The sequence below is a fragment of the Ptychodera flava genome, chromosome 1, assembly GCF_041260155.1.
Source record: "Ptychodera flava strain L36383 chromosome 1, AS_Pfla_20210202, whole genome shotgun sequence".
NCBI classification, from domain to species: domain Eukaryota; kingdom Metazoa; phylum Hemichordata; class Enteropneusta; family Ptychoderidae; genus Ptychodera; species Ptychodera flava.
Window position 1 is genome coordinate 4042184 of NC_091928.1, and position 26942 is coordinate 4069125.

Genomic DNA, 26942 nt, shown 5'->3' on the forward strand with positions numbered 1-26942 from the left:
GACAACGCACTTTGGACAAGGTGAGGAGACACCTCACCATCCCACACGCTGTTAGAGAAACCACCAAGAGCACTGTCACGTGCATCTGAAGTCGATGATTTGAACCAGCCAGCAGCTACTGATCATGATGCCACTGCCAGTAGGAGTCGCACAACATGTGAGTCCCAAGCTGATACCCCACGCGCCAATTCAGAATTGCGCAATCTGTTCAGCGTCCCAAGGGGCTCCAAAAGGAGCCTTCAAAGTAGTGGAACTGGTAGTGGAAAGAAATTTGGTGACCACAGGTCAAAGTTACGCAAGTTTGTGCCATTATCCGAGGGCTTTTATCCAACATCATGGACACATAAATTTTGTTGCCTGGCGGACTGCAATGCCGCACAAGTACCTACTGCCATGGAGAAGTTCAGTTTACAAAGATACGGACTCGGTATAAAAAAGGTCCGTTTCTCGGATAAAAATGGCGACTATAATCACGTCAAAACTACTTTGGAAACGGAATTTCCAAAGCTGAAATCTGGTGGTGGTTTTTTGCTATATCGGTCGGCACAGAACACCGTGAGTTGACGCTCATCGATGTACCTACTCATGGCTATACAGTTAAGTATCTGCGAGATGAATCTCCACTGAGACAGGCCATTTGCTATGTGAAGCCGCTGCAGAAAAATCTGGACACAAGTCATGTAGATGTTACTGCTGAGAAGGTAAAGTAATTGCACTACATTTGTGTGTTGGATATTTAGATGCCTAAATAGCTCTGCTGTTGGCACTGATCAAACAGCTTTTACATTCAGTACACAGCCTACATAGAGTCCCTGTGGTTGAGTCAGGTCATATTAATTAAAATTGTGATAAAATCTGCAAGGGTTTATTTAGGGGCAATTTTTGCCATGTTTGATCAAACGTTTTTCAAAAACCCTGAGTCATCTTGTCCAGTTGCTCTGTCATCCCTTGGGTAATTTTATTCAAGTTATGGCGAAATCTGCATTATCGTATTTTTGGCAATATCTGCCATTTCAGGTCTAACAATCTTCAAAAATCATCCTTAAGAATCTGCTTGTTGGATTCCTTCGAAATTAAGTATGCAGATTCATCAGAGTGATCAAAGCTAGATTTGTTCAAATGTCACACAATATGCAATAGTGTATTTTGTGCAGATATAGTTCTAATGTATAGTACTTATTTTGTACCAGAACTGTTAAGGGACAACTGACTCATTAAATGCCCATTTGATTTTCTTCTTTTTTATTTAGCATGACTTTGCAAACACAGTCACAGTCCCATGCATAAGCTGTGGAAAACAAGTAAATATAACAGACATGGATAACCACCGATCTTTTAATTGTCACTCCGAGGGAGAATCATCAGAAAAGACCGATGATGGTGACGATAATGATGATGACACTATTATCATTGAAGAAGAGACAGAAAGTACAGATCAAACTAATGAAGCACAGGTATTTGAATTAATTAAAAAAAGATTGGCATTTTAGAGACAGAGATCATAATTTGCAGTACATCTTTTAACTTGCAAATGAACTTATTTATGGGTCACGTTTAATAATACAATATGCCAATTCTTTTGCATTAAAATACTTGCTGTGGCAATATTGAATAAAATTTTGTCCTGACATATGATATGTAGTGGAACATACGTTAACTGCTGAAGGATTAGTTTAAGCATATTCATGGCATAACACACTAGAAATGATTACCATCTATCAGTGCCAGTGTCAACTACTCCCTAATTTGCATATTTAATTTTGTAAGGGTATATATATATATATATATATATATATATATATATATCCAAAACAACTGCACTAAATTTGATAAAACAGATGTTTCTCATGAAATGATGCATTTTGATTTTTACTCATATTAGTGCTATGACAATAAATTGGCACAGTTATTGACCTTTTGTAATTAGGGATATATCCATGATCGCTGCACCAAATTTAATGAACTTTGCAACAGACGTTGATTATACAGTAATATAGTAGAAGTGACAAATGTTTATTATTACCTTTTTTACTTTCTGGTTTGCACATTTAACCCTTTTCCTGCCAAGTCCATATTTCACCATCAGGTCAAGATGGTTAAAATTAATGAAACACAACACATTCCATATGTTGTATTTTAACATAATACTGTACATTTGAAGGCTGTTGAAAACAATACTGTAAACTTGATTTTTTGGACTAAAGATGCTATAACATACAAAGCCAAGTGGGTGAAAATATGTCACGTTTTGGCTCAATACCGCTTTTTACTGACTTGGCTGATGGTGAAGTGATACTGTTTGGCAGGAAAAGGGTTAAAGAATTTAGGAATATATTCAGAATGGGTTCATCAGATTTTAAGAAATATGATACAGATTTTCTATGCTGACTTTGATTCTTTTTTTGTCAGTGTCACATGATGATCAGATTCCAAAAGGGTATTACAAGAATGCCATTGAAATTTTTTTAAAGTTGCTCTTTCAAAGAATACTAACACAATATTTGACTGATTAATTAGGAAGATTTTCTTTGTGTAGTGTTATGATTGTAAAAAACAACTGACATATATTTCCTCATCTTTTTGCAGATTAACATGAAAGCAGATATTTAATTGAAATTTTGGCAGGGAATGTTGACAGAGATGAAGTAATAAGAAGGCTTAGACATCACCATGGTGATTCCAATCAAGTGTTTTATGATTTGTCAGCTATAAGTGGTGAGTAAGCAAAACATATACGTGCATATTTTTTTAGCTACTATAGACTAATAGTCTATCGAAGCTATTAGGATGGGTATCTGTCGATGTCCATCGTCAGTCTGTATGCATGCATGTATGTATGTATGTATGTACGTATGTACGTATGTATGTATGTATGTATGTATGTATGTATGTATGTATGTATGTCCGTTTGTTAGAATGTCCATCCACTAAAATATCTGGAGAACTGTAGCACACACAGACTTGATATTTCCTGTGTTTATGCAACATATGATTATGACAAACTATCTTGTTAGTTTTTGATACTGTTGAAAATATGCAAATTAGCTCAAAAAACTTTCTTTGGTAAAATATCTTCTTCATAACTGCTGGTCAGACAGCTTCATATTTGGTAGGTCCCTAGGGATGACCTTACTTAGATTTGTTTATAGTGTGATGAAATACTGGTATGCAAGTTTGTATTTTAAGGGCAATTATTGACATTTTTTGGTCAAAAAACTTTAAAAATCTTTTTCTTCAAAACTTCAGGTCATACAGCTTTGATATTTGGATATAAGTTTCCAGGGATGATCTGTTTAGGATTTGTTGAAACTGCAGAAAAATGCAAATTTATATTTTTAAGGCAATTTCTGTCATTTTTTGTCCAAAACTTACTTAATCAAAACAGCTTGTCTGACAGCTTTTATATTTGGTATACTGGTTCATAGGGATGATGAAAATGTGATATATTCACATATGATGAACTCTACATTTTTAGCTCACATTTGGTGTACCAATGTGAGGTTATCGTATAAGCTGAATCAGTTCATTTGCATCTGATTTGCATGTCTGTATGTCTGTATATTTGTGGGTATGTGCGGATGTATGTCCGTCACACACAAAGGCTCCCATACCGCAAAGCTACCATCTCAGTATTTGGTGTACAGGTAGATGCAGGGGTTGAGATGTGAATTTATTCAAATGAACACATCAGTGTCAAAAATGTGCAAATGAGGTAAGAAAAAGTGAAATCCTGCCTACTGCATGCCAGTGAGAAACAGGCCAACTCCACTGATCTTGACTCATTTCCTGTCATTGTTCATGAACTGTTACATATTAACAGACCAGCTGCAACCATAGACAGTAGATGGGGGAAAGACCGTTTATACTAAACTAAGAGGGGCTTGTTTCTGCTATGCATGTTGCTAAAGTTGACCTCCAGTACCTAAAGTTAGACCTTAATTACTTTTGTCATTCTTGTTTTTCTGGTTTAAATATTTATTGTTGTTTTTCTGGTTGTACTGTGCAGAATCATTGCCATAACATCAACGTAGAATTTTCCTCCACTGAACAGATAGAAACAACATTTATTGTTGATCAGTGGTAACCCATACTGGTATATACCAATTCTGATCAAATTGAGTGACACCGTATAATTGCGGTATTTTTGTATTTTTGGGGCAAATTTTGTCAAAAAATTTGTTTCTTAAAAAGTACTACCCGAGACAGTGTTTGTGTTTACGCAAATAAAATGCATATATTATGCATTGAGATTGACTCTCTATGCACTTTTTCATTGTTAAGTGTTTCCTATACTCAAAGGATAACAGTAAAATGTTCCGAAAGGACTCCCAGTGACTGAACTTGGGCGACAACCAGATGAGATGAGTGCAAGCTTAAAGGTCTGGTGAAATGCCCATGTTGCAAAATCACAGAAATACAGTTGATGGTCTATAAAACAGTTACATTCATTTCTTTTTTCGTTTAGCGCGCGTGATTATGAAATATGGCAAAAGAAAAATGCAATGTGGGCGTGTCCCCCGAGCCTCTCCAGTCGACTTTTTTCGGCTTTCCGAAGTTTGCCCGACTCCGTATCTCATAACGGGAAGAAAAGTATTTCACACCTCCGTAAGCTCCCCATGGGGGGTAACTTCTAGGGTTTCCGCTTACATGATCAGGACAGTGTCCTCCTTCACTATGGGAAGACGTTGTTCTTTTGGTGGCTATGACAGCGGCAAGAACATGAACGGCTCAACTGTAAACTTTTTCAGTGTTGAGTGTTTGAACCATAATGTGCTTGTCTCTTCTGGTTCGTACGATCGGCCACGGTCCCTCGGCTGAGCCTGCCTCGCTACTCGCTACACAGAAGGTTGGGACCGTAATGCAAATCAACTGCATGAACACCAACACTGAACGTTGTGACTGCCACTTTTGAAATGCACTAGTCTACAAGTTACAACACGGAACGTCGGGACCGCAATGCAAATCGACAGTAACTTAAAGTGTAAGCTTAAATGGGACCGTGATTAAAATGAACTACAACACGGAAGGTTGGGACCGCGATGCAAATCAGCTGCATGAACAGCAACACTGAACGTTGAGACTACCATTAAAACAAACAACAACACGGAACATAGAGATGGAGGTAGAGTCCTCCCTGACACAAAACGACAGCAACACGGAACGCGTTGTTGGGACGGCGATTAAATTGAAGAACAACAGTGAATACCGGATCATGAGGACTTGACCGCGATGCAAATCGACCGCAACATGGAATTAAAATGCACAACACAGAACATCTAGACCGCAATAAATCAACTGCAACACCGAACCTTGTTGCCTCGATTAAAATGCGTATGTCTGCTATGTATAGCAAAAGTTTCAATTCTCGCAAGCGAGCGTTCCTATGCCTGCTGTACACTAGACAAAATGACGTCAAATTTATCGCGAGGGCTCTATTGCGTGTGAAGTTTCAATTCTCGCGAGAGCCATTTATGCATGTTGTACACTAGACTAAATGACGTCAAATCTCTCGCGAGACTTGGCTCGATTGCAAATATGTACGACGGAAGAACGCAATAATACGGAAGTAGACACAGTTTTTGTGAATCGCCGAGAGAGAAGCGCAGATTAAACAAAAGATTAAAAAACCCACGTTTTTTCTTTATTTTACCATATTTTTTAAACAAAAATCAGTTTCGCCACTGTGGCGAATTAGGATCGATTTTTTTCGCCACTTCGGATTTCGATTCGCATTGGCGAACAAACGTGGCGAATGGGCAGCGCGAACACTGTTTTGTTAACGGATACCGGGCAGAGATAAGGCGGCGTTGGACCGCTATTCGATGTAAATGAACACACCTGTGACGTCACAGACGGCCAACCATGATCCCCGCTGCGGGCGTGACCTGAGTGTCGCAAAATGACCCCATGAAAGCCGCGCATAGAAATATCAAAAAAATTAACACTTGCACGTACTTTTGGGTTGCAATTATGTTGCGAGTGTAATAGTATTGACCCCCTGGAAGATATTCAGTCACAAGAACGGGACCATTCACCAGACCTTTAACATTAAATGTGTTGCAACATTTCTACCGGGTATCTGTTACTCATTTTGTGTGGAAAGTTTCAGACTCTGGGCGTGGTCTGAAAAATTGGCATCGCAGTTCAAAGGCATGTTATCATGTCAGCTCTGCCTATGGACTATGTTGCTAATTTTCAGGCGAGCGATAGTTTCTTATGACACAAATTGTGTGATTAACAGAAATGTTACAACAAATTAAATGCCTACCATGCAAGATTATCGCATCTTGCTTTTCCCAAATTTGATCAAAGCTAGCACACATGCAGCATGCAGTCAAAGCAAAAAAAAACTATTTTCTTGCAACTCAGCTCCTCTTGTCTGTGGAAAAAATTATTCAGAGGGTCAATTGAAAGACACTACTGGCAACCCAACATGGAGAACACAGAAGCGCAGTGAAATTGAACCCATGTCATAATCCATGAAGTATTGTCCTGTTGTCGCGATACAACAACAGGGGATCAGTGCCATTGTGAAGCCATGACCCTTGATGATGATGATCCAGTCACCCCACAAAAATCCTATCCACAACCACAAGCATTAATATGTTTTGATGTATAAGTAATGTATAAATTTTGAACACTGCAGTGCCTGGATTAGATGCAATAACTCTAACCTTTGGGTTGCCCGGTGTGTTTTGACAGAAGCCTGTAGGCCTATATCCTTCGCTATTATGTTTCAGCATGTTTGTAACAGCCCAGTTGTTCAAGTTGTTCGTTGAACTGTTTTCATGAAAATAATGTTACATGTACAATTGGTAGCATAGATTTATGGAATTGTTCATCATATTTTTTTAGTTTTTTTTTATCAATCAAGTGCAGAAGTGAAATTACACATGCAAATACAGCAATTACGAAATTTTAGCAGAGTAATGTGTATGCAGTACGCAAGGAGAAAAAAGTTAATACGAACACTGTGAGAGGTACAAAATTTTACATTACAGAAGCCATTAAATTATTAAGCATTAATCATACTTTATCATTATGGTGTGTCATGTCTGTTGTGCATGGGTCTTGGTGGATATTAGAACTGTAAATTTCCTTCTTCTTATTATTGGCAAACATTGTCTCTTTTCTAAAGGCAGTATGAAATCAGTTTTTAGTCCCATAGCCATATGTATATATGGCAATGGAAGCTATTCTTATAGGCTAGGAAAATGTCTGTATGTATGTATGTCTGTATGTCTGTATGTCTGTACGTCTGTATGTCTGTATGTCTGTATGTCTGTATGTCTGTATGTCTGTCCGTCAACATCAAAAACTCCAAAACCGCTGTACATTTCATCTTGATATTTGGTGTGTACATGGATGATGGGCTGTAGATGAGATTTTGTTCAAATGAAGTTGTCATTGCCAAAAATATGCAAATTAAGTGGAAAAAATGTAAAAACAGTCAAAATTGAAAAACTCAATAACCACTGAGCAGATTACATGAAAAATTAGCATGTAAGTAATTTTGGCTGACATGAAATGATTGTGCGCAACTTGGGTCAGTATCTTGGACTTGCTATTTTTCATGAATTTTTTTGTAATTTTCTCCCATTTTTGGTCAAAAAATCTCCTGCTCTGAAACCACAAGTCCGATTGATTTGAAACTTGGTATGGAAGTGCATAGGAGTGACCTTTCCCAAATTTGGGCAAATCGTGGTAAATTTGCATATTTTTAGTTTACACGTCCATAGACTCCCATGTATAAGGCAGATCTCCATAGACTCCCATGTATAAGGCCACAAAAAATAAAAATTTAGTTTCTCATCGTATTCATATTGCAAAAAGGATGCAGTGACACAATTTTTAGTCCCCCCGGATGAAGTCCAGTGAGCTATAGATTGGGTCATGTCCGTCTGTTCGTCCATCCGTGAGTCCATCCGTTCACGCAGATATCTCGGATATTTTGACAAATGTCATGTGACCTTGATGACCTTTGATCTCAAATATACATATTTGTCCATAACTCAGTAACCACAAGTGCTACCACCCTTCATATATGGTATGACGGGACAGCTTATGACGCCACATATTGTACCTCATTAATTATGCACATATCTAATTTTGAGCGAGCCAATAGAGCTAGAGGTCTGATTTTTGGTATATAGGGATAACTTCGCAAAACAATTTTTTTGACAAAATGTCACGTGACCTCGGTGACCTTTGACCTCAAATATACATATTTGTCCATAACTCAGTAACCACAAGTGCTACAGCCTTCATGTATGGTATGATGGGACACCTTATGACGCCACATATTGTACCTCATTAATTATGCACATATCTAATTTTGAGCGAGCCAATAGAGCTAGAGGTCTGATTTTTGGTATATAGGGATAACTTCGCAAAAAAAATGTTTTTGACAAAATGTCATGTGACCTCGGTGACCTTTGACCTCAAATATACATATTTGTCCATAACTCAGTAACCACAAGTGCTACAGCCTTCATGTTTGGTATGATTTGACACCTTATGACGCCACATACTGTACCTCAATAATTATGTGCATATCTCATTCTGAGCGAGCCAATAGAGCTGGATGTCTGATTTTTGGTATATAGGGATAACTATAGGAGAGAAATTTTTTGACCAAATGTCATGTGATCTTGATGACCTTTCACCTAAAATATATGTTTATGTCAATAAATAAGTAACCACAAGTGCTATGTCCTTTGTATTTAGTAGGATGGGAGACCTTATGACAACACACGCTTTACCTCATTAATTATGTACACATCTAATTCTGGGCAAGCGAATAGAGCTAGAGATCTGATTTTTTGGCATATAGGGATTAATTAGCAATATAATTTTTTTTTTTCAAAATGTCATGTGACCTCGATGACCTTTGACCTTGATTATACATATATATGCATATTTCAGTAACCACAAGTTCTATACCCTCCAATTTTGATAGGATATTAGACCTTAAGATGTCACATCTTGTACCTCATTTATAATGCGCATATGTATTTCTTGGCTGGCCAATACTGCTAGAGGTCTGATCTTTTTTCCCGATTTAGAACCATAACTTAGACATGCCTCATGTGTTTCAAATTGGGAACAACGACATAGACCTATGTGCCCATAGATCTCAACATATACACTCCAGTGATACTTCTTAATGACCACATTTTCCTGCCCCATCAGACTAATACTCCTATTACAAGTGGGGACTATGTCATTGTAAATGACTTGTTGAGTTAATGGTTGTATCACAGTATTCGATATATCTAATTCTGTATTTTTCCATTTTATATTCTGAATAATTACGTTAAACATATTTCACTGTCTCCAGTACATTTCATTTAAGTATTTTCACTTCATGCACTTTATCCCTTTCACACATGTTCAAATATCTGACCAGAGAACAAACACTAGATAGTCCAGGATGGGAGCTACAGTGTCATTGACGCTATTTTTTGTAAGAGTTACATGTAACAAATCTTTTGTATGCTGTATAGTTGGGTAGGTCCTTTTTACAACGACAGATATAAATGTAGCTATAAGAATTAGGAAATTCACAAGAACAGAAAGTTTGGGATCACCTAGTATGATCTGCCAATTTTTTTCATATGTACATGTTAGCGAATTGGTCCAAACTGGACACCAAGGGACCAAGAACAGAGGTTTATGAAACAAGGTGTTCTATATAGAAGGGACTTGAAAAGATCTTCAGTATGGACAGGTTTCCAGGTTAAACAGTTTAGTTTAGACAACTAAAAAAACTAGAGTATTTTATCATTCCACCATTTTCAACCTCAACCAAACATTTAATCAAGTCCTTTATAATTTTGAGGGTTTGCGTTTAAACTTACTTTTTGCATTTTTGCAAAAAATTAGTGTTGTTAGGCCATGTAACAAAGACAGTTATATATTAATACTAATAGAGCACATGACAAGATCTGAGCAACATCCTTTAAATCTTTACTTTGAGGGGTTTGTTACATGGAATATGCTGTTCGAATAAATAATTGGCAAAATCTGCTACTTGTTCATGATGCCAGCCAGCGTCTTGCTGGGTTCAGCCAGCTGTCGCATTTGTGTGTTGTGGATCAAGAGTGACATGTTACACGGTGCTTTCAAAACAGTCACAACAGTCACATGCCCAGTATGAGCACTCGCAGCACCAGCTACCAGCATCACAAATATGTACACATACATTGACATGTGTGTCAAAGAAAGTTTATTTTCACACTCCTCATATGATGTAATAAGTTTTACAAAGATGACTACGTGGTAGACTTTACCAGTTCAAGCCTTTTGTATGTGTCCAACTAAAGTAATGCTGAGTATGACACTGGGTTGAAATTAGACTCTTAGTCTACAAGTAAAATAGACAGCAAGACACTGTACAACATAGATTTTTGAAAAATAAAGAATAATCATAAAAAATATTGACATTTGCCCATTTTATATTCCAGATGAAAACCATGATGAAGCAACAAATTCAGTTCAAGATGTGACGGGTTCTACATCCATGCCATCAACATCAACAGACCATGGACCTACAAGTGGTAAGCGAAATGATTCATTTCCCTGTACACAAAGTACAGCGTAACAGTAATAATATCTGTTATCATATACCTAGATTCACGTGCCTGTATAAGCTTCGTGAGGAAGCACCCTCACATCCATGCATATTTTTATGTATCATGCCCCAGCCCTGTGCCCAAATTTGGATGAACGCGTTGAATTCTGTGTGTCGAAATATGGGCAATCGTATTCACTGTTGAACTATATGAACTACTTCAATACTGGTTACAACACGCGTTGCTATCGGGAACGTTATATTTGTACATAAAGTTAGCCAAGGTCTGGAAACTGCCTGCTCGCTATTGTATAGTGGCGACATACTTAGCAATACTTAGAATGCTATTGTATAGTGGCGACAGTGGAGTGGCACCAGTGACATTGAATATTTCTAAAGTCAAGTGAAATCCATCGTAGACCTATGCTTAGTGCGTGCCAAATGACACTAATTTACATAACGCGTTTGTCCTTCTTTAATACACCTTGATTTCAACCTGGATCTCTGTTGTTCATGTACATAGCTTTGTATATTGTTGACTTCTACAGGCAAACAAATGACGTCATTATGTAAGTCAATCGGCGATGTGAAGCGGCCATCACTTTTCTGAAAAATTGACACAAATAAATGGCGATGATATTTTGATATGGCACTAATTTTTTATCTCAAAAACGATGCTTAATATTATGTTTAGTACATATTTATCATTCCTAAGGTACATGTATATGATAAAACCTTTACGCCCCTGATAAAAGTTTTGTGGACCAAAGTCACTCAGCGTATGGGCCCTCGCATGCTCGGGTCCTTCGCCTTACGACCTCGGCCCACAAAACCTGTATCAGGGCCATAAAGGTTATTACTTACTTTCATGCATCCTGCAATCATCAGACAAATGAAGTTAAAGGATCCTACCCACACTTTCTTTTACATCTTTGGGACGTACCATTCTATTCGTAGGTGGTGTTAAACTTTGATAAATAATATTGTTTTGGTGGTGACATTTTGAAACCAACTCAGATTGTATGTTTAACAGTGAAGATTTCTAATTATTGATAATTTGCAGCTTTTCTGATATGCAGAGATTGCATTGCTTGCTTATGTTAGAGTACCTTGTCAATACTTGACCATGAAATGTCATGAAATGTCTGTATGTATGTATGTCTGTATGTATGTATGTATGTACGTATGTATGCATGTACTATCTGTCTGTCTGTCTATCTGTCAGTCTATCTGCAGTTACACATTTACGTACCATTTCAACAACATATGTATGTCTGCATGTTTGTGTATATGTGTGTATGTATGTATATGGATGTGTGTATGTATTATGTATGTATGGATGCATGTACTGTATCAAAACATCCAAAACCACAGCAGCTAACGTTTTATTCTTCTGTGTACAGGTGGGCCCTGGGGTGGAGATTTGCAGTTGGTAAAATGTCAAAGTGTCAGTGTAAACAATTTACAAATGAGGTCAAAAAAGTAAAATCTAAAAAAGTAAAATCCTCCGTAACTACAGGCCAGATTTGGCTGAAACTTGGTATGCATGTACCTAAGGGTAACTTTAGTTGTGAGTCTTATAATTGTATTCAAGTTTTCACATTTGTATTTGTTTTCAAGTTTCCCCATTTTTGGTTTAAAAAAAATTTTCTCTGAAATCGCTTGTCCACTTCTTTTGAAACTTGGTAAGAAGTTCACAGGGGTAAACCTTGCTAAGTATGTCCAAATTGTGACAAACCATGAAGTGTAATCATGTAATCGAAGTAGCTTAACAAGTGTGGACTGTGTCATCAACGATGACTTGCAGATGCGGGACAGTAATTTACGATCACGATCAGTATGAATTGTTTCGATCATGCAAATGTTATGTAATCAAAGTTACTTGTCTTTTTTTTCTTCAGACACTGCAAAACACACACCTTCTGCTATGACACCCCTGGAAACACTTGAAGAATGGAGGAACACAACTATCAATGTGCATGCTAGACCACCAAAGATATACTACAACCGAGATGCCAAGTCACCATTTCGACAAGTGGTCGGCATTTATAAGAAGAAAATGATCTTTGCATTCATCCATCTGTCACATTCATTTCTGGTGATGAGGAAGAGGCTGCAGTGGATGTTGGGGGCCCTTCCAGAGAGTTCTTCCACTGACATTTCAAACACTGACAAGAAACACTGAGGAACCTTTGTTGAGGGAAAAATGGAACATCTGTTACCAGTACTAAAACAATCAGTTATAAGTCAGGAACTTTTTGAACTTGTCGGTAAAGCAATTGCACATTCCTTCCTACACTGTGGTCCTGGTTTAGTGGTCTAGCAAAACCAGTGAGAGAGTACATTGTGAGTGGTGATATCACAGATGCAGCAATATCATCTTACGATGGATGACGTAGCCGACTTTGAACTTAGACAAACCTGAACAAGGTAAGCAAATGATTTAGCAATGCAAAGTCTTGAATTCTAATCATGCTTTTCTAGATCCCAAGTGTATACCTGAGGTCTCTACACTCAAGTGATGATAAAATTACTCATTTTAGAAGCTTGTATGTGAAAACAAAGGACCTAATATTGCTGTGATGTGTATGGGAACTAAAATAGGTGTTTCTGCCAACTCAATGGTAACAACTATTGCTGATCTTCGGTGTGGAAAGTCAAAGATCGGTTGACTATAGCAATATTTGTGCCTCTCTTTTGTGCTCATATAGAATCACCTTAGCCTATAGCTAAGGGGATTCCAGACTAAAAACTCAGTGATAGTAGATTTTGTTATCTACAAATGTTTTGGTATTTGACTCATGAAACCCTTTTAAACTGTGTCGCAAAACTATCATACATGTAGGCCATTATACCCCCAAACCTTGAATCAAGATATTGGTTGTGTTAACTTACTGATTATTTGTATATGTTCACGTGTCCTTGTCTTTCTTCGATAATTGCCATAATTTCAATACTATATTTAAATGTTCCTCTCAACAGGTCACAGAGGCTACTGGAGATGCCTTGTCAAACCTTGGTCCTGAATTGTGTGATTGCTGGCCTTTGCTGGTGCTTCACATTATGATGTCACTGACAGTAATAAAGGGATCTTAGTCTTTGAATTACTACAACACAGTGTCCTTATCAGCAGAAAGATACAGATGGATCAAATAAGGAGAGGACTTAATTCACTGTCACTGCTCCGCATTCTCACACGAGCGCCCGAACTCTCATCGCTGGTGTTTCCTGAAGAAGAGGTAATTGATTATGAGGCAATACAAGGGAGAATTCAACTGAAGGATGGTGAAACCGATGACTCAGAGTGTAAAAAGCAGTCCTTAACATTCTTCCATGAATACTTAAAAGAGAAATGTGAATTGAAAGGTATGAAAACATGCTTTATTAGTCACTGTAGACAAAGTGTTGAAGACTAATAGATTGGGCATTTCTGTCCCTCTGGAGCCATTACTCAGATGTGCTTGGACCAGTTTCATTCAAAATTAATTGATACAGGTACAATGTGCCCTGCTATATTTATGCATGTCAATTTGTTCATGATATGATCAAATGATATGTACATCAATTTGTCATGAAACAATCCAATATGGTTGCCAGGCAGCCGTTTGGTTACTTTGTTTTGATGCAACATTCTAGAGCCAATTACTCAGACATGCATTAACTGGTTGCATTCAATCTTGTTCCAAGAAAGTACAGATCCATGTGAAATCATGTAATGAGTTGATACAATATGGCCACCTTGCATTCATTTTGTTATGACTGTTTTATATCAAGCTCAGTACAAGTACGTTGTACTATGGTATACATGGGTGTGTTATAGAGACTAATACTGTAACAGTACTTCATCAGAAACATTTTTAGAGCTATTTTGCTGACATCTGTCTTGACTGATTTCATTCCACCACAATTTGCTCTGTTATCTTCTTAATCTATCAAATTAGCAGGGAGTGTGTCATTTAAAATGACTTGTTTACATTCATGACAAACATTAAATATCTTTTTTCTTGTGTCAAATTGTTAAGTGAAGTACAATTTATATCTTATACCACGTGCATTTCTCATTTGCAGGAAAATGTCATCTATCATTGCTATGTCAGATTTGATAGTACAGAAAATGACTCCTGAAGGATTAACATTTCTCCCTCTACCATCTACAATAGCATTACTTAAAAATGCTTGTAAAATGTTCTTATATCTTTTCAATAGACAGTCAAAAATTCACAAAAGCAATGAAATTATGAAACTCACAGAAGACAATGAATAACTACCATATATTATAATGTGTGCTTTTCATTGATGAGCTAAAGTATTCATGACAGTATAACCATATTAATACTTATGTGGATATTTTCTAATATACAGATTCTGCAGATCCTGACATTTGTAAAGTACTGCAGTTCATCACAGGATATAAAACTAGCCCCTTAAAGTTATCCATAAAGTTCTCCAAGAATGACAAAATGACACTGCCTGATCCAGGTGTGTGCACTGAAGAAGTAATCCTGCCACTAGTACATACATCCTATGCAGAGTTTAGGGATGCTTTGATGCAACAGTTTCAATCCAAGGCACAGGGTTTGGTCGTTATTAAGTATTATATCATACCAGAATATTGATGGCGGAAATGCTGCGATCTGATTGGTCGAGACGCGATAACAACCATGGTATATTGGCGATATACCATGGCAGGCATGTGAGCGAGCTCTCAGTTTGAGTAAAAATCAGTTTTTGACGTTCCTCGCTGTTATGATATAATAGCAATAAATCACACCAGCGACAGTATACCACGAGATTTTGACCAATTCACTTCATATATGCACTCGCATCGCTTGTGCATATATGTCGTGAACTGGTCAAAATCTCGTGGTATACCATCGCTGGGTGTGCTTTATTGCTTAAATATTTATATAAAGAACATTCCAGATAGTTAAGAGAAATAGAAATTGCCTGGATTACACATATGCTAGAGTAAAGGGTAATGTACTGGTTGCAGGCTTTGGTCAATATCAAAACACTGGTCAAGGAATAGGGTTTGGGACTGGACTCTAATTTTTCATAGTGATTGATTGAAGGTGGGAGTGAGAGACAGGGTTTCAGTCACCGCAACGTATTGATTGCTAATAGAATAATAGAGTAAGTGAATTAGTTTTAATTATTGTTAACAGTAACGGCGGGTGTCGACAGAAACTGCTGTTTGTAAACAGTGCACTTCATGAAAAGTACCAGTGTACAGCTAATCAAAAGATAGTCAAAATTTACTCAATGTGAATAGACAAAATGTAAAGTGATCATTCTCTGCTTAGTTCTCCCATTCATGTTTAAAGCCCAACTGTATTTGTCATAGGCCTCATACAGATATGATGACACCCTCCCATTCAAAGTGTTCATGTAATTAAAGCTTTGCAATTATAAGATAAGAACGGCAAAAGCTAGGTTGTTGGTGATGCCTATAGATTTATGGTAAAAGTGCTACATGGATTAGAACTGATATGACGCCAATAAGTCTTGCAATTACATGTAACACATGCACTCTATTTTTTCACGTTTAGTTCCATTGTTGCAAACTTAAATTCTGAACTCTTGTTGTATGTCACTGCTGAAGACTGCTGCGAAATTGTGGGGAAAGATTTTGTGTTATTTCTGTGTTTGTCTGATTTTGTAGCCTTAAAATAGCCAATTGAATGTCATGACTCAACTGTCACTGCTGTAACCATAATGTTAATCAATGCTGATAACCCTAGCAGTGTCCATCATGTACTTCAATGGCATATTGCCAAAAATGAAAAAGATTATCTTGGTTCAGGTTGATTTATTGACACAACTGCACACCCAGTCCATATATTGGACTTTTTTCCGTACACCAATATGATTTACAGGCAGCCATATTTTTTTTGGTAATTATTGTTTCAACCTGACATGAAGGCATGCATGAACAATGTTATTGCATTGGATATAATTTAATCATATGTACATGGATAATATTTTTTTAATTGTGTAGTTATTTTATTGATGTAAAGTGCCTCTCTAGTGAAAATTATGCAAGGGAGTTACTTTTGTATTCATTATTCTGATGTCTGTGTATCTCTGTATGTATTTATCTACCATATGTATGATGTATGCTTCTGTGTATTAATGTATGTCTGTATATGTATTATACATATGTCTGTGTATGTGTGTTTTTTGTGTCTTTTGATTATCAGATTCTGTATGGTTTAATAAACAGTGTTGTGTAAATCAGGCATACAACTCGGTATGTATAATATTGCTATGGCAGTTACTCTATATTGGGCATTTGCATGACCTTTGGGGATAATATATCCTGGCATAGCAGTTTATTGGTTGCATTGTAAAGTGAAAGTGAAGGACCTCATAGTAATGAAAATAACAAGTTGCAAGTGATGGAGGGGTCATGCAAAAGGCAAATTTGCAAACAAAAACAGCTATTTAAGTGTGAAGGCAAAGTTGTTATATCCTAAGTGATTATAACAGTAAATAGTCATCATGTACAAGGTCAGATGTTGCCACATTGATAGCATTGGTCTATGCTCAAGTTTTTTGAGAGTGCAAACATGGATATTCATTTGAATGGTAGTAATACTGTTAGTGTACGTATGTGCTTATAGGGATTCAAATGTATAGCCTAGTATTGCTTGTAACAGGCATGGGAAGAGCATTTAGAGGGATTCAGAAGAAATTTTTAAAATACAGTCATGCACGGAATTCTTGCCGTTAAAAATCAACACACTGTTTTATGATGATTGGAAAGTATAGGCCATACCTTCTATGGTGTTCAAAAGTTTGAGTTTGAACTTATGGTGTACCGGTACACCAGCATGCTGCAACATGCAATCAGTAATTTCATGATAGTTTTTACTTGATTATAGTTGATTTTACAAGGAAAATAAAGCAAAACTAATCAAAATTTCTAATTGACACTTTAGATTTCATATTTGCATGACATAATGAGGTCAGGGGTAGTTAGTTAGTGAGTACGTGTGTGTTGTACTGGTTACCAGTAAAATCATTACTGATCCATTTCATTAGTACAGTGCTTGTATCTTTGCACACCGTGGTTCTGTACTTTTATTATTGGCTACACCTATTCCAAGTGTTTTAAAACTGGTTAATACAACCAGTTTTAACATAGTTAGAAGAGGTGTAGAATAATAGTCATTGCATTACCAAATTCTACTTTGTATTACGTAAGTGTTCTGTTTTGATAGTTTGTTCACGGTCCCTCTACTGAGGGACCATGGTTTGTTCCCACAGTATATAATACATGGCTGACCATTTGGTACTTTGTAGCTATATTGCATGAGACTCTTGCAAGACCCTTTTCTGTATGCTGTGCAGAATGTCAAATTAATTGTAAAAAGCTATTTCCTATACAGGTGTCTTAACTTGTTCACCATCAATTCCCTACTAACAGGTCCACAAACACCATTAATAAAAATGGGTTTGGGCCAAACCGTGGTAGTGAAAGGGTTAAACATTGAAGCTAAATATGTTAAGGCTAGGTAACTGTATCAACAGCAATGCTGTCAGCTAGTTAGACACAGGCATTGAGGGCATAATAAATACCAGTATAATAGATCTGCTCTACTGACTTACATGTATAGGACTGTGAGAGTCTACTATCACATAATTTTTTGCAATGTGTCATCTGAAATGACAATTCAGCAGTTGCATTTGGAAATTTTCACCAGTAAATTTGAAGATAATGCAATCACCTGTAATTTACATCTCTCCTTCTATGGTGCATATTATGGTTGTCCATTAGTCAACATTTTCAGATCAATATAACAGTCACACATCTAAGCATGACCTTTCCCTGGAAAATGTGAATATTTCTTAATATTGGTGATATTGTGGAATCACAGGCAAGTCAGCCTGTATCATACTTTTCAGATGCAATCACCAATTCATACTTTGTGAAAAGTATAGTACATATACATATGAAAAGAAGACAATATTGTTGGACATCTTTTTGAGTATGTCCTCCCCTGGTGACAATGTAATACGTAGCTCTCAAATTAACCACAGTATGTATTAGTACATTTAATATAGTTGAACATATACTTTACTCTTAATGACAGTCTGTTGTAGAACCATGCTTACAGTTAACATTTCTTTCACAGATACCATTTTTACCAGCTTAGATCATACAAAATATCAAAGAGGTCAGCCATAGTTGAATTTTTGATGTCATGCTCCTTTTGCGTCATTTAATTGGCATGATTATTTTAGAGAAATTTTCCTGTTCTGTTAAGGTTTTAAGATTTTGTGAGTTTATGCATTTTCTGTCACACAGTGTTTACATCACCACTGCCACTTCAGCCGTTCCTTTTACATGATAGATGTTTTTTTTTATTCTCAGTATATTGCGCTTAATATAATTTATATGGAATGAATGAGTAATGCAACAACATTTGACTGTTTTTTTTCTTGCTTGTTTATTCACTTCATTGCATTTATGAAAGTGTAACAAGTCTGTAATTTTACATTGCAATTTATCCCAAGCAGTCTTTCTTTATGTTTATACATGAAGAGAAGCATCATTTAGTTCAGGTATTATGTGATACTTTCACTATATTAGTAACAGCAATACAGAAAAACTTTCTTCTTTTTCGGTAAAGATAAAAGTCTCATTTGGTTTTAATGTACAAGTGCGTTGTCTTTAAAATCTTCATGTAATGGAATGGTTGTTGAGCTAATAAAGTGGATGATTTCAAAACATTACATTGTCATAATTCACCAAATGATAATAGCACTGACACTAACACTTACAAGCGTCACTTTTCAACTTTCACAGTTGATGGACAGACAGACAAGCATACCAATATAACTACGACAGATACTGTACCTACAACATAAGTTACCTTGTCACATATTCACATACATGTAGTAGTAGCTTAAATTCATAGATTTGCAGGCAAAAAAAAGCTAAACGGTAAAGTCCTACTGGTATTCAAATACAGTGTTCTTTGTTCATGAAACCTCAAAAAAAACTGCATGTGTGAATGCAAAACAAAGAGTGTAATTACTCTGGCCTTGTGATAAGTCAAGTAAATCAACAACACATGGCACGTCTCTTATAGGAATAGTACGCTTTGTACTATCCCTATTCTAAGTATTTTGTGGTAAAGAGCAAACATAGATTTGAACCATATCTGGTACGAAGACAATGCAAACATTACTAATTCACACGTTGCTAGGTTTTTAGCGATTGACAGTTTATAGAATTACACACTCTGTGCTTCCTATGCTTGCAATTACACACTCTGTGCTTCCTATGCTTGCCAAACAAGACTGATTAGATTTTCCCCTTAATAAGCCTGGTTTAAAATCACTACATTTGTCAATTTTTAAGTCAATATCACTGGGTATGTAGCCCATACTGCCACCAGGGTTAGGGGTATCTGGGTCCCAGCACCATTGTTTATTTTGATAGTTTGAAGTATATGTATTGCCAATGAAGATTTATGCCATCAACCTAAAGGGTCTTGGTCTTATAAAACTGGTTTTCTGAAGATTTCTGTTGAGGTTCTCTTCACTGTATCCTAGAGTTTCCTCTACAGGCCATGACTGCATGCATAGTGTCATGTATTTGTCCTGTGAAAATGTCATGCTATTTCAATATGAGTGTGACTGCCTATTGCAAAAAGGAAAGCAAGCAAGTTGTAAGTTTCTAATCTGTGGCTGCTATCATTAGATTATCAGCGGGCTAACTTTGAAAAAGTCAACAATGAACTAACCGGCAAGGGTATAAACAGTGGATATCCTTATTGGTCCATTTATTGTTGACAAAAGTCCAAGACACCAAAAATTGTTAGTATAAATTTTTACTGGCAATATTCACATCGTACTCTTATCATATTACAACTTATAAAAATAAATTAAAGCTGCAAGCTGTGTTGGCGGGGCCAAGCAGTTGCCATGGTTTCAGATGCTTGCAATGATGATGCTATGTGCAAAGTTTAAATGGTTTTTGGTTTTTCTAAAGATGAATTCTGAACATCATGTCATGGTTATTTAAATTTCGCTGGTAATGATAGGTGTAACGCAAAACCCAATTGGTTGCCAAACAATGTAACCGATGCAAATGCCTTTGCAAACTTGAAAGTGCTCAAAGTAAGGATGACACAAGGAAACTTTCGGGTCATTTGGTGCGTTGGTTCTTGAGACGAAAATTTCTAAAGATTAAATTTGGATTTCAATATCAGTGCAGTAAACAAAGTCTGGAAATAAATCTAAAGAAAGAAAATGCCACACTTTGTATAATTTTAAGTACACAGAAGCCCAATTTACTGCATACAAAGTGTGTGATTTTTAACTGTCATAATTTTGATACCATGACACAGCACTCAATTTTAAAATGTACAAGAAATACTTGACATTTAACCATCTATTGTACTGGTCAGAATTTTTTCACCCATTGGAACAGTACAGATGACTTCATGTAGTCATGTTTGTTATGTGCTACATAATGATACATGAAAGACTGTGTTTATAGATCTACACTGAGGTAGAGTCACAAATGCCATCTGTTCTCATACTTTTATGAGTATTGTGAAAATTGAAGTTTAAGTGATTGTTAATAAATGCAGATATTTATTGTAATCATAATTGTGTTGGTACTGTTCTTCCAAATCTTAATAACTCTGGCTATCAAACCCTTGTAAAATATAAAGTGAAGATCCTACATATGAATCAGACAGAGTGCTGTCACCTGCACATCAATTAATACTGTATTCACAGTGTACACAACAGGTACAAGCAATGAATTTGTCTCATTGGAGATGCTCCCAAACATTGCTCCTTGTTCAAACATGCCAGGAGCTTTTAATATCATAAGTCATAAGCTGCATACTGGTCATGTTAATTTGTTTAATGAAGCATACAAAATCCATTAAGTACATAATTTTCATTGCTTGAATACAGTAAGCTGCCACTATACAAACTATAGTGATCATCACTGTTAATATCAGCCACAAACAACAGGACAATATGTAAGTTGTTCACATCTAAGGGCAGCAGTAGGTATCATGTTTCAGTTTTCCTGCAAACACGCACATATGCCATCAAATGTCATGTGCAGCCCTCCAAACATTTAACTTGATTAAAAATTTTGTAAAACAGCTCAACAATTATAAGGCATGTTGCACAGTACTACAAATTTCTCATAATCATCATGATGAATGCCATCATAATTTCCTCTGTAGTCTGGGCCCTTAATTAATACTCACATGATCAAATCCCTGATGGCTACCGCCATCAGAACATCAGTGAGTGACATTAAACACAGCAATGTCTTGTTTGTTGGAAGTCTTTAGGACAGACTAAAAACATTTATGCTAATGATGTCATGCAAAAGGCACTTCATATACAACTGTTACTGGTACCGCTCTTTTTAAATGACATATTGCCTTCATGAAAACTTTGTTGACCAATCAACAAGCTAAATGGCATTGTAAAATTACAGCCATGGATACAGTGGGCTGTACCTGACCCTTTTCCTAAGCACAGTATAACAAGAACAGGACATGGAACCAGACTTTATCTTTATTACACTCTGACAAGTTTGGCTTTTTTTCACAGCACAGCATATTAACTCATGCAAAGATAATGCCATTTATAAAGGGGCCAAGGCTTTTTAATATCACAAAGTTACAAAACTTCAACCAGTCTTAAAGCTGTCATGTAAATGTCAACCCCCAAACAATCAGACACACCATTTGGATCAACAAGATCACATAGTTCCTGATATGCTTGTTCGTCAAGGGGGGATGCAACTTCCGGAACTACCATCTCTTGGTTATCTTGACTTGATCCATGACGGGCTGATGGCATTGGTCCATTCCAATCGATACCATAGTATTCCAATTCCTGTGAGCACATGTAAAAGTAACAAGTAATTGTTGATGGCATATATAGTTCCTGCTGATTAGTGTTTGGCAACACTGATGTGTGCATATGTAGATGTAGCTGTGTCCTTGTACAGACTTTGACAGTGATTACTGTAAGGTACACATGTTAGTGATGGCACTAGACCTGGAAACCACATCAGATCATATTCAAAATAAGTACATATGCATAAGTCACAGTGCATGCATTGGACATGCAAGTTGATATTGTACCAATCTTGAAAGACATTTGTCCAATGTCTCAGTAATATATTTTGGAAATTAAGCGTTCGATTTTACTCTGCCATGTCAAGACAGAAGAGATACAGTCTACCACACTTCATCACAGAAAATGTACAATAAATAAGATTTTCCAATAGAGTTCAAGTGTGCTGTTTACTTCATGGTGTTATTTAAATATTTTCACACCAGTCTTCAAATGCAAGATGTAAAATTCGATTCAGCTTGTGACAACGAATTCAAGTTTTAAAAGCATGAAAGCTTGACAAATGAATTGCCTACAATTACATCCTTTGGCAAAGCTGAACCCAAATTACTATATCCTGTAAATTGTCACTTTGAAGATATGTCACTTACATGGAACTCAATATGCTGGTCAAATACTTCTCTTGAAACAGTGCCTGCTGCATTTGCAATTGCCAGCAATCCGGTTATCCATAGCTGATTCGGGCTTTGGTGATTCGCGGTACGAATGGGATGTGCATTCCACCCACCACTAAAGGTCTCGAGCATATGGTTTATCCTGGGTGCAAAAACGTAGTGTAAGCAAAAGAGGTGCAACTCATTAGTGGGATCAAGAATTCCCTGATCCTCCAGATGGTAAAAACAGGTTGTAGTAAGTGCATATGCATCCACTATACACATCCCTCCACAATCTTTCAATACGCTGATTATGGACACTTCTGCCTGCTATGAAGCTACCGCGATCACATCCTCTATCAGGATGTGCCAGCATATATTTTGCAACATCGATGTTTCAAGTCCTTGTCAGAGCGAACTCTCGATGGTAGGCCATGTCCATGAACTGCTCCAATAAATTCCTGGAACACCGTTTTGGCTCTGTTGTTTGTACTACACTTCAGATACATTATCTTCCTAGAATACCCATCTATGCCACCATGAATGACAAATCGCCATCTGCAATAGTGTAAAATAGTATAAATAATTAAAGCAAGTCATTGTAAATGACACAATCCTTGCGTGGTTAATACATTTTGGAGACCCGTGACAGAAGTCAAGGTGAAGTGAAATTGGCATTATCAGGCCCAAGAAGATGCACAAGACCTAATTTCGGCAAAGGTATTAGATGCCTGGAGATAGTGTTCAAAAAGTGCATTATTTCATTTGTAACATTGCTCTACCTTTTGTAGATGCTAAGATATTTTGGTGTTGGTAAAAAGTAATCTCAAGTTTATCAAAATTTTGGCAATGAATATAAATCAACAGCTTCCGTCCATATAAATATATTTATTGTCAGTCTGTGATTTCAGTAGCTGTGATATCACAGTGGTACTGTGGCATTTATGGATCGCGCTCAGGTCAAGGGTCATCGCCACAGAATCTATCATTGACTTGTAAGACTCATTCCCTACCCCTGTTGACTACCTCGACGATAAGAACATGTATTTTCATTCATTTTCCATGAGCCGTCAACAGTTTCTGCCACGTTTGCCCACTTGCGTGTACAACACACTGAATACGTTGGAGGTCACATGTTCAAATTCAAGCAGCAGAAACCATCAACGGCTCACGGGAAAAACGGTGGAAAAGACATGTTCTTATTGTCTACGTAGTAACCAGGAGTACAAAATGAGTCGTACACAGTAAATAATAATGTGGGTATTATTTTTTTATTCAAAGACTCATTAGTTTGCGAGCTAAATTACTCTTGACTTGAGCACAATTGATACACGCCACAGCAACGCTGCAATATCATAGCTATGATTTCAGGGGCTTTCAAATGTTCCATTTTTGTTAAAATACACAAATGGGATGTATTGTGCTTCACTAGTTTTAATGAACTTGACCTGATGGTGAAATGTGAACTTGGCATGAAAATGGGTTGATGATAATATGATTGGATTATATAGTGCCAAAGTCAGATATTTACTGAGGCAATACAATTACACAATTGATTACGTGGGTAAAATGGAAGTTAATTTTTATGTTGCTGATTACCCAGGGTATTAAAGCTTAAAGCGCTGTGGTCGTCACACTGCGCATGCTCCTGAGGGGGTCCCCCCTGTTGACAACATATCCGAGAATGCCGCATGAGGTTACAGGTTGATTATTATGTTTGCGATAATTGCCGCTGATATGGCGGCTGATTTGTCACAAGCATACCAACTTACAAAATCTAACACGTAATAAATGGTCAATTAATCTCAGTGAAATAGCTGCTGAATATTGAACAGTAATTACACGCTGGATTGAGATCACATTTTATCATGATTTTCTTGAATCAGTAGAATGGGGCTCGCTCGAACCATGGAGGTAAACACTTACCCGTACGCGTGTATATGCCAACAGACTATAATGACCGGGCTCTGGTCTACGACATCGCTAGCAAGGACGAGAACTTTCATTTCAAGAGGCCAAACAGGAGTACAATTGACAAAAATGCAAGCTACACGCAGACGCAGCGCGACGACCACTGCGCTTACGAAAGGGCATTAGCTGTAACTAATACTCACAAGAAAGAAGTTTGGAAAAAAATGCCATAAGTTACAGGTAATGGAGCATTAATCATGTTTTTAAATCTTCAGTCCAATCTCTTTTTTTCTGTTTTTAAATAATTGGGGTTGGGGAGACAACTCCATTGGTTTATATGTATAATTACACCCAACAATTGAATTAAGCAAGTATTAAACAATGAAAACAACAAAGAAAGCATTAGGGACTGGTAAGGTTCTTCTGCCGGGGCCCGGGGGGGGGGGGGGGGGGGGGGGGGGGGTGCTGAAAAATATGAAAAATCCTGATATATCTGATATATATTTTGATCTGATATTATATTTAAGTCATGAGCTGGAAGGGTGTGCTGAAAAATGTCTGATATATTAAAGTAATGCAATCAAAGAGCAAGCTGACAAATATTGAACATAAAAGTATCTCTGATATGTCGTATGTCTGATATGTTAAAGTCGGAGGTGCTGAAAAATGTATGTCTGATTATTAAAGTTACACACCCGAAGGGCGTGCTGAATAATGCAACTGAATGATGAAATTTGTGGCTAACATGATTAGCCCGTGTCAACGAAATTCAAAAACACACTGACCCCACCATAGGGCACTTCAAAAACATGGTGATCACCCATCACAAGGTCAAAAACTAGGGGGCCCCCAAAGAATCCACCCCCCCCCCCAAGGCCAAAGAAACTGACCATGCAGTCCCTTATCATTGTAAACGGCTACCAGGAGCAACCTACCTTATTAATTTATGATTACCATCAATGTGCCAGAGTGCCAGAGGAGAACGAACATTATATGGTCTTCTAATAACAAGCCTAAATTCAAGGGCTCTTGTTAGGACACCCTGTGCATCCACTCGGTAGCAAGAGTCCCTAATTCTTTCCTGCTGAATACGAAGCTGTGCATGTTGAAGGAAACCAGCCATACGCCGAAACCCACAGTTGGGGAATTCTTGCAGTATTTCCCTCACCTTTTGGTCCAATGCGTCATCACTTATAGTTGAATACTGGTCACTCATTCGTATACCACAAAGGCTCAAGCGCCTTCGTATAGTTCGTTCGCTAACACCTAGCATCAAGGCAATTTTCACTGCAGTAAAACCGTTGTCGATCAGGTACCTTAGCTGGTCCTCAGTAATGCTGAACGAGGGCCGACCTCGGGAATTTGCTGGTTTCAGCAGTGGTACTTCAAAACCATCGTCAGAACTGAGGCCCGAAACCGAGTGGCCTCGCCAGAACATCAATGCGTCAATGGCAAGCTGAACATGGCTGACAACATCGTCGTCGATTAATCCAAAAGCATTCAAGTTAGAAAGAAGACGATGGGCATTCACACATTTTCCTTGGAAGAAATCGTGAAACTGATTATCCATACGGTCTGAATTGAAATCGAGAAGTAGAGATTGAATGCTCGAGCGTACATGGCGATTTATAAAATCAGAGTTCAACGAATTGCTTGAATTGACATTGAGGCATATATGTATACGTACTCTGAGTATCTTGTGTCTTTCCCAGCTTACCACAGAAGCAACACAATCATTCTCTGGTGCTCGTTCGTACACCATGTAGACCTTCGCTCGTGGAGCTCGAGAGATGTTTGCAAGTACACCGGTGCATTGTGGATATAGTTGACCCCCTAGCTTTTTGGAAAAGGTTGCCTTATTCAGAGCTTTTGCTCCTCATGTCGGCATTCTGCATCGCATAATCGCATGTCTGCACTTTGCATCGCATAATGGCATGTCTGCATTTTGCATCGCA

The 26942-nt window shown here is 37.4% G+C and overlaps 2 long non-coding RNA genes across 2 annotated transcripts; one reads left to right on the forward strand and one right to left on the reverse strand.

Moving 5' to 3' along the window:
* Positions 1-2583: 2583 nt before the first annotated feature.
* On the forward strand, positions 2584-12989 carry LOC139121025 (uncharacterized). Its single transcript, XR_011549213.1, has 3 exons — positions 2584-2715; positions 10467-10559; positions 12475-12989. It is a non-coding gene; the product is annotated as an uncharacterized lncRNA (long non-coding RNA).
* A 6021-nt stretch (positions 12990-19010) lies between these two features.
* LOC139121071 (uncharacterized) lies at positions 19011-26706 on the reverse strand. The gene is made up of 3 exons (XR_011549225.1): positions 25923-26706; positions 23074-23634; positions 19011-22459 (listed from the first exon to the last, which is right to left on the reverse strand). It is a non-coding gene; the product is annotated as an uncharacterized lncRNA (long non-coding RNA).
* Positions 26707-26942: the final 236 nt, after the last annotated feature.